The following is an 18,158-nucleotide window of genomic DNA, read 5'->3' on the forward strand; positions in this document are numbered from 1 at the left end:
TCACATATTATTTTTCAACGTCTTTCATTACAAAATATTTCGGGAGGCTACTAAGATCCCTTCAGATCACCGAGCCAATGTAAACAATTATTATAAAATAGTACGTCTGGTGCGGATTATTCATAAATATTTATTGAATTAAAGAAAATTTAAATTTAATTATGACAGATAGATAAATAAATAATGTTATGCTAATAAAGTAATTTAACACCTTTACTTTCAAGCATGTCTTGTAAAACGTTTTATTTGAACCGCTCATGGCATATTAGGAAAATACTTTGGACTCGTTAGGTAGTCATTCATAAAATTAATGCGATTCACTTTTCTTTGCGCCTATACCGCCCAACAAGTAAAAAGGTGAATCGGAAGTACGCTGTTTTTTTAGAAGAGGAAATGTTAACATATTTTAACGGTCAAATGAAAATCTGTTAAAACATTAATCATTCCCATTCATTGGCAGGTTGGCGAGGTAAATTAATTGGGTCTTCAACGGATTGTGAGGCTTTGTTGGCCTGTTAACAAGATACATGATTGATTAAGGTCTTGTTCGAACAATATGTGTGTTATTCGAACGATATGTGTTTTATTCGAATAATATAAACGTTTTAAACGAACGAATGCTTGAATACGTTCAATAAAAATAAATCTGTACATACAGTGATAACACTGATAACGATCGTGATATATTATTTGATTTTAATCGCTGATCTCTATAGCTAGATTAACTATAAGATAAATAAATAATAAAAGTAAATTTTGAATGATAGATAACCATATTTTTTAATCTTTAATTGAATCCACACGGTAATTAATAAATATGTCAAATATTTTTATTTTAAATGAATATGTTTGACGGTTGGCCAATATTTCTTTTTACTGTAATTTATGATATCTGAATATTATCTATTATGTAATAGAAATAACATTAAATATATGAAATTCGTTTGAATATAGATAACTGATACAAAGGCTAAAAAAATAGCCCCATATCTATGAATATGAATATAGGGTGTATATACACGAATTATTGGTTTTTACTATGAGTATGTAACTACCTACATCCTTATTTAATTTAGTATTTGATCATTATTGTGCCTACCGATTCAATTGCCAATAATATTATTGTCGTTGCGAAAAATCCGTATCATTATTCTTGCTCGATTCCATAATTATTATGAATTGGTTTTAGCGATCCAGGTTTTGGCCTTTGACATCTTCAGGGTCTTTAAATACAAATCGTTAGTTTGACGTTTTAGTATTTTGAAACATGATTAAAGTTAATAATTTAATTTACTTCTATTTGATTGTGCCAAAAAGAGATCCATGGCCCCACGATGGCCAAGCGGTTATTGCATCAGCTTATAATGTCGTGGGTCGCGGGTTCGAATACCGGGTCTGGCAAAATTCACATGCTTTTTTTCAACGTGTGTTTGGTTTGGACCAGAGTATTGACCTAATATATTTCGCAAGTGGCTAACATCTATTTCTCGTAAAACCCTATATGGAAGCTCAACTGATCTACTTAGGATTGGAAGAAAAAAAAAGATTTGTAAAGAAATGAGAATATATTATTATCTTTTATTTGGAAGAAATTAGAAAAATAATACTGCCGATTGAGGGTACTTAATCGAAGTTATGTTTTAATTTAAATTATAATTGATTAAATTATGTACATTTCTAGAATGTACTAATTTGGTAGATAAATGGTAATTAACTATATTCTGTGTCAATTAAACATTAATTGTCATTTGTTGTTATTGTGCACAGTGCCCCAATATGCCGAAAGCCGAAACCCGGGTAAAACTTGAATAGATTCGAATTTATTTATATTACATGCATGTATTGATCATTTACATTAATTACTTTCATGCAAAAGTTTCTAAAAAATATTAATAGGTAGGTAGACGTTATTCTAATAAATCATCTACATGGTTAATATGTTCTTAGTTTAGAAAACGCTATTAAAAATAATATATTATACATAATATTATTATTATGTTGTATTTTGATTGTATTTGACTGCAGTGCCAAAGCCTGGATCGATATCAGTAAAAGTGATCAAATGATTAGGTACCAATTGACTCCATTGAAGACGAATTAATTATTTATCAAACGATGAAAGTGTTAATTTGCTTCCAATTTGAAATAATTGACTACGCCCAAAAGAAATTAAGAAACCCGGTCCATGACATGCAAATAATTTGCAACCATTATTGTATTATACATTTAAGAGGGTGAATAAGTACCATGCTTATCAATGATCTATAATTTATACCTTGCCAAAACTGGTTAAAGTAGGTCATTCAGTCAATCATAGTAATTAATAAACTGAGAGAGAAATTACCCCTAAAGAACTACATGTAAACAATCACAAATTGACATATCACTGTTCGGAAGCCAATGTGCGAATTAATCGTATGTCAATTGATCGAGTCGATCATTTCACATAATCGATAATTGGAGACGGATAAAAACGATCACAAGATGTGATGAGAAAAAAAACTGGTTAATTTGATGTGTTCTTCTCAACAGTGAATATCGATTTGCTAATTAAATTCATACTGTAACCGGATATTAACTATAAAAAGAGAGTGAGTTGTTCATAATTGTCAGACGATCGTATTAAAATGGTGTGCTTTATAGGAAATTGGAACACTTTTTTTTAAAAGTTTCAGTTTCCAATATAGTTTCCTGCGGAGTCGAGTCGTGAGAAGACAGGTAAAAAATACATTGTAAAATAATAATAATTAACGCTCGCATATTGTACCTTTCAAATCTGCGATCGCTAATTATTCACGTTCGGTACGGGTATAAAAAATTAATGGTGTCTTTAAATAATTAACATTGTTTCCGCTGACTCATATATCATCATGAGTGTTAAGATGAACTAGTAGTAGGCATTTTGTCCTAATTAGATCAATGGAGAATATGAAAGTGACTGAGATTTTTTTTAACTCTGTATAAAAAAACATACCTCCTTTAACAAAAAAGGTAAAGGTATGCAACATAAATGAAATAATATGCATTTAAAACGAAGAGCATACCTACTATAATGGTTTTCACGGTTGTTTTTTTTATCGTAGTAGATTTTTGGGTTTCCACCGTGTGTCCTTCTTCCTTCTTTCCTCGAAGTTTCGGGCTCGTTGCAGATGCTATTATCATACATATGACATATTATCATCTCTTGATAATGGCCTCTGCAACGAGCCCGAAACGTCGAGGAAGAAGGAAGAAGGACACATGTTGGAAACCCAAAAATCTACTACGAGCATACCTACTAACTCGATAGCAAATAAACGTCCAAATACTTAATATTTGTGTCATAAAAATAGTTTATTTATCTTCCAATAATTCTTAAGCGAGCTTGTTAGCTTTTTTTGAACATATTAATAGACGTAGAAAAGTGTTTTATATAAATTAGCAATATTTCTCTATACCAGTGATAAGTAAAATTTTAATTTTCTTTTGCCGACTGTGACATTAAATACTAAAAACTTGTTGTGGGTTGTATTTATATATTTACATATAACAAGTGTTTTTGTATATTTATGTAAACTGTAGAGGTGTAGAAAACCATCCTTGAATACGAATACAATGCAAGATCCATGATTACTGTAGAATTTAGATGGACGGAGAAACTCTTAACTTAATCATCTATAAATTATATGGATACTGATTTTATTTTATTTTAACTGCAATTGTCTTTCCACAAAGAATTATTTACAATTTACACCATTACAGAGGAGAATATTGCGACTAATCAACCACAAACAACATTTGAGGGGAAAAGAGGGGATCAACGCTATTAGCTTGACTGATAACATCGTGAAATTTGCAAATAAATCATGCCGTCAAAAAGGAGAACAGGAGTCATAAAATGTAAAAGAATATATTATAGTCTAATAATAGCTGATAAAAACTGATCATAAATGGCATAAATAAAATTCATGTCCGATAAAAATAGAGTAAATAGCTTTAGGTAGCAAAACTTGATTAAGCCAGTAATAAATTACAAATGCCAAAATGATGCATTCATCTTCTTGGAGCAATAAGTTAGTAAAGTTGTAATGTTGTAAGTGAGAAAGTGATCCAATTTCGGTTTTGCGGGCGCAAGTAGTCGAACAAAATCGACAGCACTCACATCTCATTTTATTTCATCTAAACAAACAATTCAGGCGCTGTCACAGTTCTCAATTGTTGCTTAAATTGTAACAGATAATATTATAATGTTAAATAAGTAACATTTAAACATTTTATTTATTAATTTCCTACTACTTTCATGGTAGTTTTATTTACCAGAACTACGAGATACTCGCATAACCTTAGAAGAGGCGATTCAAATTGTTTGGAGACAAGAATTTATGAAAGAACTGCATTGTGCTTATATAGTCTATATAGAGGAGAGTAATTAAAACTGAATACCTATTAATAAAATAACAAATATTAAAATAGTATATAATATTAATAGTTCAATAAACTCTTAAATTTATTAAGAAAATTTTCGAGAAAGGGGAAAATTGTACACTAGTTTAATTTTATAAGTTTTAATTGTACATATTTTTGCTTATATTGTGCTTTACACAAATTAATAATTTTTTATGTCATTGAATAGTAATCAATTTTTTTTCATAAAATAAATTTGTACTTGTAATTTAATATGTAAATTGGGTAATTTCTGCTAATATCAGGGGTTCCTGGTTCGATTCTCGACGAGATCACAATACATCTATACGATTTTCTCAATGTGTTACTACGTTATGTTTCACTACATACTCCAACTGGTCCAAATGGTATGTTGTTGTTAACAAAAAAATCGATCAAATTAACACGTCTGAAGTGGGCGGAACATGTTCCGCCCATGTCACTTATTCTCATTACGATGTGTGTCTATCAAAAAAGAAGATGAGCAATATACAATAGAAATTAGGCTTTTGCTAAATGGATGGAAGCTCACACTCAATTCAACTCACTATTGTTGTAAGAGAGTTTTCAAAGACTTGGCATAAGAGAATCATCAGCCTGTATGATAAGAATAACGCCAAAAATAAATCATCAAATAGCCCATTTTATTGTTCAATCAAAAATTACTAGTCCGAAATTCAATATTAGTACATATTATGTCGGTTGTAAGTAAATCTCTTATTGCTGTGATTTAACAGGTTTACGAAATCAATATTCACGTAAGAAACTAATATTCCATTTTAAATTGACTTAGCATTTGTACTTTTGACTATGAACCCTTTTTCGCGAAAAGGGATTTTCCTTTCGGCATCTTTTGGCACTATATATACTGAAAAGCAACTACAATTTATATACTAAATCAACACATGAAAAGATTGTAAAAATTATAATATTCCCAAGTAAAGAATTTACGATGATTTTTTAGAAGAAAATTGTTTTTATTAATCCTACATACTTTAATTGAGTCGTTTACGTTGACAGCTGTTTCGCGCTATAAAACCATCTTCGGAACGGTCGACTATAACTCAAATAAATGAGAGTTTAAAAAAATAACATTATTTTAAAACCATTATAATGAAGTTCTACCTCGTAAATGCTAATTCAATTAATAAATAATTTACCTTTAAGTATACACAGTCGACAGTATTAATTACTTATGAACATTTTTTTAAATTAACTTATAAAGTTTAAAAAAATAAATATATTTTTATATTGGATTGTATTTTTTTTTCAAACAACACTTAAGTACACATGTAAACGCATATCGAGAGAATACAGTTTTAGTCTATCAAAAGAGTTTGTGAAATAAATAATTATAGATACTCACATTATAAAATATGGCACACCTAAACTAAACAATTGGCAAATGTTGCTTTGTACAACTAACTGACATGGTTTTTTGTGCGCCTATGTGACTGCCATTACTTAGCAATGACTGCACCTCACTAGTTCTAAGCGTGTGAATCGATCCAGGGAAAGTTTAGCGGTTAACATAATATTATATTTTTTATTTTCGCCATCAAAACCTTGACCTCTATAATATTTTCTCACATTCGATCTGCGAAAAAAAATTAAAACACAACTAGGTACACTACATATGTATATCAATTGAATATCGATAATTGCATGGCGATTGGATGTTGAGATGCCATTCTACAACCAATAATAAGACGTTTATTACAAATGAAACTGCTTATTATAGTAATAACTATGAATGAATAATACTGGCGCCCCACAAAGATTTTAAATACTAGTATGCACCAGATACAAGTTGATAAAAAAGTGGCATAATATAAATAAGTATTATTATGATAACATAAAAAAATATAATATATTGTTAATGAATGCTCAGAGATAAATCCCGGTAAGCTGACGATTAATATATTATGATAAAATACAAATTTAAAACCGTTGTAGGTATGCTTAATAGTTTATGTTGTTTTTATTAGGTACATTTTATTACCCTTTGATCCGCTCAATATTTGGCAATAATATGATTTATTTTATTTCATTTTATGACATTTCACATTACAAACCTGCTTTATTTATGCGGTGAACTAATTTGAATTTATTATCAAAGTAATAATTTCTACTACTTCTACTTACGTATAAATAAAATATGATTAAAAACCGATAGTATAAAAATTCATTTTCATAAATAAAAATATTAATAGCAATAACACAGATTTATAATATTTTAACAGTAATTACTCCCAACTGCGTACAAATTTTTCATTTAAGAATCCACCCCTTTGATCAATGACTTGGTATTATACCATCTATTTCTTTCTATAAAACATTACCTTCCTTTACCCAATACACAATATTAAAATAGAACAAAAATGAATATTATAACAAAACAACGACGGCCACACTTGAAATAACTTACCAAGTGAACAAAGCACGTGTCGTAGAAAAACAATAATATAAATTCGTAGTGAATACCAAGTGATACCCATTTTACCAATTAACAATATCTTATTATTAAATACGTCTGATAAGAAAAAACAACATTGTAAATGCCTATAACTTAACCATGGCTTATTTTCAATGATTTCTTTGATCCCATTGAAGCATTTAATTTGGTTAACCGTTAATTTTACTATTGGCGAAAAATCATTGTTTGATGATAGTACGTAATATGATTATTATAATTATAACACCATTCTAACAAAATTATTCAATTATGATCAATAAGGATCGATTTTGTTTGTTATAAAAAAATAATGTTAAATATGTATGCACAAAGTGGGTCCATGCAAATCGCCACCCAATTTAATAAAATAAAATAATTGAATTTATTACTTTATAAGGTTTTTATTGGAAAAATATCAGGTCCGGTCCGAAAAATACAAATTATTTTGCTGAATGGATTATTACTTCTTATTTTTCGTTAGGACCTCATGATTGAGGATTATGACCGAGATCATTTTCTGTCAACCAGCCTATGAACGGGTTTACCCAACTCCTTTCGGTACTCTACAACACGCGAGGCCTGTGTTTATGGAATATCCGTCACACTCATAAATTGGTATCCGATGTTTGCTTTAATATTCTGACGTCGCATGTCTAAAAGACAAGACAATGTGGACGACAAAAACAGACACTAACAATCCTAATAATTATGACGCATTCAATGATTACTACTTGTGGATGCCACAGTTAGCAATGGCTTATATTATGTGAACACTCTTAGTTATTCTACAGGTCAAATGTTTATAGCTTGACTCAAAGTGCGTAGAGTCCGGGTTTGGGGAATGTATATGGAAAAGTGTGGTATTCTGCGATTAAAGCGACTTAAAGCTCTTAGTAGTAGGTGGAGTAAATTTAGAAGTTAGTGGCACTTATGTAATAGATTTTATTAACCAGCCCCCCTCCCGCCGCCTTGAAAATCAGTGAAATAAATATAATTAAAAAAAAAATGGACCTCCGAACTAGTTTTCTGTGTGCGCGCCTGATAATAATTGTTTACTTAGCTGTTACTTTGAAGACATGTATACATGTTTGTATGTTAAAATTAGCGGAACACTCTGTGTTTACATTATTACCTATATTAAGCTTAACTACATTATATTATATTAAAATGGCGATTGAGTGATTGTGTAGTTACATACCTAAAAATTTATGTGTTGTTGTGAAAGATTTAATTTTAAAATCTTACCTTCTATATAGTTGTTATGCCGCCCGATATATGGTTGTTTGGTGTTTCCTTATTGCAGGTGAGTGTTTTCTTCCTCTTCAGAAAAAAATCTGGAATATAATAAAATCTATTAATGACATACTAACTGCATGAGAGTATAATAATATTGGTAGGTATATAAATACATCTAGATGTCTATAAATAAAATAAATAATTTTTAGTATTCATTTTACTGAAAATGAAATATTAAGAAGATTTATGTGTTATTTTTTTAACTTAGCTCTATTAAATTCCAATGGATTTAAGTTTTGTACTATTCCATTTGAGTCGTTATTTGCGACCCGAGTTTCGCCTTTCGGTATCTTCAAGCTCTGTGTATACTAACCAAAGGCAAACACGCAATGACAATGAACACTTTAAACTTATAAATCAATACAATAAAGTAGGTAAAAACTCAATTACCCACCTATCAAGTCAATGATCACAATAACAAATATAACAAACAAATTATGAATAGTTGCAAGTGTTAGTAAAAAAATCCCCTATCTTATTAATAATAATATATTCGATAAGCATATTATAAAAATCGTCTAAACCTAACAATAGATCATTAGTACTTATAAACAATAAAAATACTACACTCAAGAGGTGTAAAGTCGTACATTCTTGGAAAAATGGTAACGTATTGGAAATAAATGGTGTTAACTAATGAGATATTATATCTATGATATCAGTCTTTAAAAGTTATTAGAATTTAAATTCAAATTCCATCAAGTATTACTTTAATAAGATACACATTGACGCATATTAAACATTCCATAACAAAAAAATAACATTTTTAAAATGCTTTAAAGTACTGTTTAAATAAAATATTGTAAATGATAGTCTTCCAATACGTATTTACATAATACGCGTTTTATAAACATATTAAATAAAACGTAAGATAAGTAATTCACAATAGTAAAAAAATCAAGATATTCAATAATACAAATATATTTGATTCGCAACGCAATCCAATTATTCAAGATATTATTAAAGACAAATTTGATGATATTTTTAATGAGTATAGGCTATTTTTTAAAAGAAAAACAAGCATGATATAATTTATATAATATGTTTTCAAAAATATTTTTAATTGTATGCCTTGGTGGTGACTTAATTTAATTGAGAATACTATTAAAACGAACTAAATTACTATATAAGCGGATACGATGTCGTTTATACAGCTGCAGTAATTGGATGCTTCCGAAAATATGTGAATCAGTGATCGAAAACCAGTAAAGCACACGACTATCCAAATAATATATTTTCTTAAACAATATTATTATAGGTACTTATATTTATTAAAAACTTTCATTGTAGAGTACACATCAAATGCTATAATAATTATGTTATCTAGAGTTCCATTTATGATATATAAATTAATTGTATTGTGGCTTAAGCGTCGGCTTATAATGTCGTGGATGTCAGATTCGAATCCAGGGTCGGGCAATTACATATATTGTTTTTCAATTTGTGTTCGAAGTTAGAGTATGGATCTAATAGGTTGAGCAAATGGCTAACATCCATTTCTCGGAAAAACATCTCCTAATACAACCTCCACGATCGAACATGGCGAAGTAGTAGTAGTACCGTTATTAATTGTTGTTGTATTTGTTGTTGTTGAAATAAACCTTCTAGTGCTTTATGTTGCTAGCCATACAGTTTTATAATATCCACTGTAATAACTATTATTGATATTTAATGTAGAAAATATATGTCTTGAAAGAATAATTTATATTAGTACCGAAATAATACAATTGTTAATCCTGGTTTAAAATTAATCAATGGATATTGTAATACTGACCAACAATATTTTACAGATTTTTTTTTGATATTATTTCAAACAATTCTCGTACCTAGCTATTAAAAAGTATTTTATATAAGTAATAAACTACATATTTAATATTACGTGATTTTAATGTAATTAATAACAAAATACGATCAAGGCCTCATGTATGTGGTTGTCAATCTCTGATTTTGATGTACGACTTTGAAAGATGGTTTCCGTATTTATCATAAGTTTACTTGGATCAACACAGTTTTTATTTGTATTTGTTATGCGATAGTGTCATTAGTACAATGAAAATTACAAAATGCTTACTTTCAAGACACTCACGTAAGTTTTTGAATAATAATTGATTTCCGGGCAATGAATATTTATGTTGTAAGATAACATTATGGTAAACGACACATTCTCAATTGCGAACTATTTTCTTTCACTGTTTCTTAACGCTATAAATAATATTAATCATAGTGTAGCTATACTAGAGCATATTCAAACAAAAGCCAATAAATAGCCACTGGAATTAATGCATTTTATGGTCATTCTTAAAGCGTGTGTATTGAATATTTGTTAAAACAATAATTGGTGTAGGACTATATCGCTGAATATAACAGATTGTCTTGTGTTAAGCCGTTCTATATTGTATTTTATTATGAATACCTAACAAAAATTTAAATCACGCTTAGTGAAGGTCCCATGAACTTATACGAGGAAACTTGAAAAGTTTGTAGGTGACCGATAATGATGATGGTAGTGAATCCATAAAAAAAGGCATTTGGATTTATAACATACTTATCGCAAATACCTAGTTTTTTTCATTTAAAACTATAAATAACAAACAAAAAACCCATATAAATTATATTAATTTAGTCAACTTTCTCATAAAAACTAAAAAAAAAATGTTAAATATTCAGTGTGATTATGGAAAATTACATAGCACTTTCATTAATCCATCCTAATTACAATTTCATTAATATTTTTAGACGAATAATCTTTATTAATTATTTAAATATATATTATACATACTTGTTAATATATATCACCATCTTCAATTCAGGTAGGTATACACTTTCTAGATTTTCCAGCGTACATGTGCATGTAACGATGCCCTTTATAAAACTGACAAACGCCTGAAGATGTTAAGACGCAACACCTGGATGTCGTATAGTTATAATATATTTATATGGAATGGTACAACTTTATAATATATAATATTTAACAGATAGTCGATCGTAGGTATTAGCAACATTATCTAATTTTATCACTAATTTTTCTCTTAAAAAATATATGGAAAACCATATTAGATTTACTTAGATTACTTACTTACATACTTAGATTTTGATTATTGAATTCATAATCATAATTTTTCATACATAAGAAGAGGAGCCTGTTTGGAAATTATAATTAGAATATTTGCATATTATATTACATTCAAGTTATTGATGCAAAAGTGCCCATTACATTTTCATGAAAATATAAAAATCCGTATGTTTATTATTAAATTATACTGTTGGATAATAAAATTAAGGAATTATTTTATTTTTATTAAAAGCAATATTATTAACATGAGTTACTTATAAACGGAAAGTTTTCCAGTAACGCTGATGATAAAAATACCTATATAATCTGTTGCCAAAACAAGTATTTGGTCAATTTAGTACGTATTGACCGCCAGTATTTTTTCACCATAAAAACGGGCTCCAGGCAACTAGATACCATCTCAAAATAAAGTACACGGAATGAATTCAATTAGAAAACGACAGCCGTCATTTGCATATTACAATTAAATGCCGATAGCGATTTTTGTAATTGAAAACTAATTAATATTTTCGATAAAAAATATACAGCGGCACTTAAATTTGACATGATGTATCTCAATTCCAATAAACTTTTAGTGTACCCTGAAGGGATGATTAAGTACACTAATAGATGACCTCATTAAGACTTGACGAATATAAAAGACATTTAATTATGTTTAATTAATTGTCAAGTTAAACAACTCGAGTTAGATTGTTTCGAGCCAAGAAAGAAGATTAAGTGTAGTTCATACTCGTACATACATACCCACGTCACAACCACGAAGTGTACGTTGATTTTATGGAGACAAATATAATCCAAACAAAAAAAAATCGCTGACTAAAATGCGCTAGTCATATTCAAAAAATGGACTTCATGCGAATGCAGGAGTGTTGACAGGACCATATTGCGGTGGTGAGATGGCGTAGTTAAGGATGCGCTAACAACCGGAATTCAGGATTGGAAGAGTAAAAGGATTGTAGAGGATGGACAGAAATGGCGACGAGCACAATAGGACGCCAGGTCGCCATTCGCCGAGCTTTTGTGTCACAAGTGCTATGTGACTTGTAAGTTAGATAGTTAAGTTTAAATTTAATAATACTGTTCTGCAGGAAGATGCAAACCATATTAGAAAAAAAATCGACAAATCATATTATTATATTATTACACAGAGTAGAGATTGTATCAACAGGCTTTATTTTACATTGATAAATTTCAAATCATTCGTAAAATCCATTGGTTTCATACAATAATATTGGTTATGCCACTTTTGGAACAGTTTAAGTTTGAACAACAAATTTCATTATGTAAATAATCTTTAAAAACGTATTTTTATATAAAAATTACGAAAGTTATGAATAATATCAACATTTATTTTACCCATTTTGTTAATAAATAAAATTTTCATCATTTATTTGAATAATTTTTAAGTAATATTCTATATTAACAATAAAAAAGTTGTAAAACAATGAATAAAATCGCGCTAATGAGAAATTACTCGCATACATATAGACTAGATTACAATTTTAATAAGTGTATGATTATGTTTTCTTTTACAAAATGCCTAATCATATTTGATAATGAGGCAGGGAAGACATACCTCATACGATTCACTTTTACTTTAGTTGTTAAATATTACAATTAATTCCGTTTGTTTCACTGCCAATTATTAATCTTGGCCTGGTACACTCAATGGAAACTGTTTCGTTATTATATCTTTAATACAGTGCCACGCCTTTGGAATTGACCAGGAGAGTAAAATACTGATTGCAAAGTAATAAAGTACTTTGTGGCGATAGAAGATTTTTTCGGTGGTTGCGTATGCATGGGTCACGGATTCGTTAAAATCATGCGTGCACTTGCATTTCACGCAAAAATGATCACTTTAGTTGACTTCATTGCCTGATACCTTAATTTGAAACACAAAAATCTATAGCCAAAATTAACGCAATTTCATGTAAAACTGCTAGTCAATTTCGTCGTAATTAAGTTGAATGCCCGTAGCTTAATTGTTAAAGCACAATTGTGCGAATCCAGTGGTTAGAAGTTCAACTCCCGTCGGGTACCGAATTTTTCTTAAACATTTTTTTTCTAATGGGTATATATTATATATCTGAGGTATTTTCAAATTATGTATGTTTATTTTAAATTATAATAGGTACTACTCTACCGATTGTTAAGAGTAAGAACATTATAGTAATATGCCATCATAAATATAAAATTATTAATAATCATGTCCTTGCTTTGTCATACAAGGTGGTTGTTAGTAATTTTTGAATAATCACAAACACCCAGACTTAGAGAAAATTACATAAATATAGTGTGACCTCACCAGGATCGAACCCAGAGCTCCCGGATGGAAGGCCAGCACCTTACGCACTGCACCATGGGAACCGCCCCATCATAAATATTATAAATACTAAAATATAACAATAATATGACGTGTCATTTATAATTCAATAAAATATATATTTAATAAGTAAAAGAAGCATTTATTATTATTTATTTGTCTTTTTAGAGGATCCATGATGAAAAATATTGGCATTGCAATAATAATGACAATTTGAAATCTTATGAATCCGATTAAAAAAGTTTTTTTCTTTTATTTTTACCCTTTTCCACATCTTCATAAGTTCTTTGGTACGCTACTGGCTTAATAACGACTTTTTTTATATCGTTTGAAAATTTAATGACTCAATCATGTACAGTATAATGTTAGTAGATGTTAGATGAATTTGTAATAATTTATATTCGGCAAATTTGTATCAGGAAACGCCTTTTTGTGATAATGTTTAATGAGATTAGATTTAATTTTTTTTATGGAACACTCTCACCAACATTTACTTAGTTAAATAACTGTTATGTAAAACAAAGGCCAATATGTTTAGGTTTTACATACGTGGAAATAGCCTGTATTATTATACAGGCGGTTTATTTACCATTTTAAAGCTTTTTCCTTCATGTTACTGATTGACAGTTTTCACATATAATTGAAAACCCGCTATAGCATTTTTATTGTTTTTCACACATTATAAAATAGCTCACCCCAAAATTTTTGATTGAAAATTGTGGACCATTTCTTGTTCACTATTTTCACTATATATATATTTTTATTAGCTATAAAATCCACCAATAATCACCTGTATCTTTTTAAAGTTTTTTATGACATATGGCTGTTCGCCCAACAAGGCCAAGCTCTCGGTGCAAAACATACATTGAAAAACCAACGTGAGAATTTATAGGATTTAGTACGAAATACAGTAAATGCAGACAGTGGACTTTTTGCTGCTCAACCACCGCGGTCACCAATATCTGGAGATAACGTAATATATTTTCAGCAGACTTGAGTATTAGCTCTTAATAATCATAATCATAAATATCACTTTCTTATTGTTATATATAGAATATCAACTATAATACGAGTGTGACCTTACCGGGAATCAAACCAGGAGCCTCTGATGAAAGGTCACCGCCTTACGCACGGGACAACTAGGGCCGCCAATTATATACAACATAACGACTATGCATTCAATTAAATTTGTGTTTTTATTCTATATACAACACTATGACGTATCGGACACAATGTAGAAGTCACACTTTGACGGAGAAAAACGTAGTAAACATATTATTAGCTAGGTATCATTAAACATATAATTTGGAATACCTCAGAGACATATATATTATTATGGCCAATAGTCAATTCTTTATTGAATAATAGTTATATTATATTCGTTGGCATGGTGTAAATACTATACAAATATAGATAGTATGTAACACAGCTTTGCATATCATATTTTGTGAACGAGTTCAATGAAGGATAGAGACATTACACCCCCATAAAAGTAGCTAGATATTAAATTGTTTTAGAGAGCGATATTAATGTAGTCTAAATTTGCATCCGTGCCATACTGCCAGCATCCTGTTTTTAACGAGACATTCTCTTTGGACAAATGGAGACAAAATTAAAGTAAAGTAAAGTTGTTCCGCAAAGTGCATTGGGCTATGCAGCGTGCAATATGCGGTGGGCGGTGCACTTGTTGTTCAAATGCAGTTTGTGCAGTGCGTTGATTAAGGTGCAGTCAATAAGATAAAAATATTATTACGTCAATATAATATGTTATTTCTTCAAAGATATCGAGAAAGTTCTTTTTAAAAATCTTTCAAACGTATTTTTGTCTACGATAGTTAGTAATACTGGTACTAACTAATTAAAATAATATACAAAAGGATTAAACTACTACGAGTACCATTGTAATGGTTTGTGAATTTTTTTTATTGGGAAGACAGCGCATCCAGAAGTGGTAGGTATATAAAAAAAATATTATGCGTTTGCAGCACCGTGTTCCGAAAACTTTATGTATACTGTTGGCCGTATCACAGTTCACCGTGAGCTATTGTATCGGAAACCGATGACCTTATAGCATTGAAATCAAATACATGTATAAATAAAACACTTACAAATACGTAATGAAAACCATCGGAATACAAGGGACAGACCAAAATAAAACAGGTGGGTCATAAAATTAGAAATATAATCAAATTTATATAAAATTCTGAAGGATTTACGTTAGAAAATAGGAGCTCGTAAGTATCAAGTCGTATCGATGAAATATCTAATAATAATGTATATGTCATCATTATCATCAGCCTGAATCTATCCACCGCTGGATGAAGGCCTCTCCAAGCTGATTCCACGTCTCTTGGTCCTGTGCGTTGCGTTGCCATGTACTTCTGCAGAAATTTATCATTTCATTAATCCAGCAATGTATATGTAACCTTGTAGCACAGCTTTGCTTGTCAGATGTCTGTCTGTTTTAATATTTAAGTATATTGATATTTACTGTGATTTATGATATTTTGTGATTGTTCATGTATTTGTTTTTAAATAGTGAAGATTTCTTGTATCTGCCTTACCTACACTTGTTGTTTTAATGGTCTATTATACATCCGTTTGCATATTTGATATAACACATAATATCTGCGTGCATACAGACTGCGCCCTAAAAGAATAACGATGTTATGAATGCTATGGAAACCTGCCTCGTTAACCTGATTTCTTCTTTATCCCACCTCTAAGCATTCAAAATAATGAAAGAGAAACAAACATAAATCATCTAATAAACGGGATATTATTAAAGTCGGGCCCGATTTGTCGTACATTACTTGCCGCCTGCAGTCGTAGTGACAATGCATAGGCGTTGTATTCTCGTAATTGCCCAATTATATCACTGAACTATAAATTTACAACAAAATAATATCCAACTAACTATGTAATCTGTATAAACAAGCGGAAATATTGCTTAATAAATTGAATCAGTTTTTATGACAATATGATCTATATTTATTGTCGTTTCACAATGTAAATAAAACTGTTGCAATTAGGTCGTGGTATATATTTAAAATCAAGTAGTATTCTACAATTGTATTCCTTCTCTTTTCATACAGGTTCAACGTACATAATACCCCGTTTACACGTGCATGGATTTACTGTTGGTAGTACCTAAGTATTATCGCGGTTATAACAAGAAAATGTATAAGTAAACATGTATTATCCTGCAGTTGCAAGCTTGCACGCATGAATCAAAAAAGTTTGGAAGCTTCTGAATTTTCATGCGACAGTAGGGATTTTTTCGATTTGCGCCTGCGTAGTAGAACGATAGTGGCGAACCTGCCGGCAAAAAACGAATTATACTCATTTTGAGGTTAACCTATTTTCACTACCTGTCAAATAGTACCACAAAATGACAACTCGCTTACTCTTGAAGAATGAGAATGGAGAAACAGTCAACACTTTTACGTGTAAACAGTTATTGTCACGATAGTTTAAAATACGCACTATTGCTGCCAGTAAATCCATGCACGTGTACAGGCGCTATTACGATATGATAAAAATAATGCTTGGACTGAAATGAGTCTATTAAGGGCCGGAGTGCTGTGTGATGGTCGAAAATGAAGAATTTGTGGTATCTTTGCCAGCTTAGCCTAAATAATTTTTAGACTTTGTAGGAAAAACGTATATGTCATTATGATACATAGTCTTTTTTATATTAGAAATTAATATTTTATGACCACATAAAAATATTTAAATAAGTACCATTAAAGAGTATTGTTGTAAAATTCGTCATGTTAAATTTGAGAATAACTTCTCATAATGTATAATTAAATTACTGTTCATTGATAATTTAGCAATTCTTATCAAAAATTTTGTATTTTTTAAGCCATTAATTGAGGTAAAATTTATTTGGTAGAACTGCATTTTACAAAATGATAACATAATAAATATAAATCTAGATTTCAAAATTTCTAGATTTTCTGGTTGGTCACTAAAAATAAAACATAAAATAGGGATGGGACTTTCTATATTTTTTTTCATATTTAGGGAGCCGTTCAATGGTAAAATTTGAAAAGAACTGCTATTATTGGAAACAAGTCGGGTAGTGGAAGGAAAATAAAAGAGGTGCCTATTTATTTGTTAATTGTTATTTTAATGAGATGATAATAGTAATACCACATAAATAATATACATAATATTATAATCTGCATCAAAACAAATCAAACAGAAGTGCAAAAAAATGTTTATTTGAAGATTTTTTTGAGAAGTATTATTCGCATTTAATATGACATAACTAAATTATAAATAATGTTCTTTTAATATTGATATTTATGAGTAATTAATTAAATGTCGGAGACAGAAAATAACGGTAAGGTGGGAAGAAGAATGGAATACTATGGACGAAGAGTACATCCAATAAAATTATGAATAGAAGCTAACGCGTGAGAAAAAATGATTAATTACAATATCATTCAAAAGTTGTATGATTGTTTGATTATTCTTAATAAAAAATAGCTTTTTCGCTACAGAGAAAGTTACCAAGATCAATAAAACTCTAATGAATTGCTAACTATAAATGCATTACTATGTTTATCAGTATCAGC

At 29.7% G+C, this 18,158-nt stretch overlaps 1 protein-coding gene across 2 annotated transcripts in view; it reads right to left on the bottom strand.

Moving 5' to 3' along the window:
- ko (Stork-head domain-containing protein knockout) overlaps nt 1-18,158 on the bottom strand; it is a 364,781-nt gene that overhangs the window by 173,793 nt on the left and 172,830 nt on the right. For both annotated transcript variants that reach the window (XM_085952081.1, XM_085952082.1), the window contains one exon: nt 8,123-8,211. The gene's annotated coding sequence lies outside the window, so the exon portion shown is untranslated. The remainder of the gene's footprint in view (nt 1-8,122; nt 8,212-18,158) is intronic.

The sequence above is a fragment of the Rhyacophila brunnea genome, unplaced genomic scaffold, assembly GCF_057557595.1.
Source record: "Rhyacophila brunnea isolate RB1 unplaced genomic scaffold, BYU_Rbru_1.0 scaffold_3, whole genome shotgun sequence".
Taxonomy (NCBI): Eukaryota; Metazoa; Arthropoda; class Insecta; order Trichoptera; family Rhyacophilidae; genus Rhyacophila; species Rhyacophila brunnea.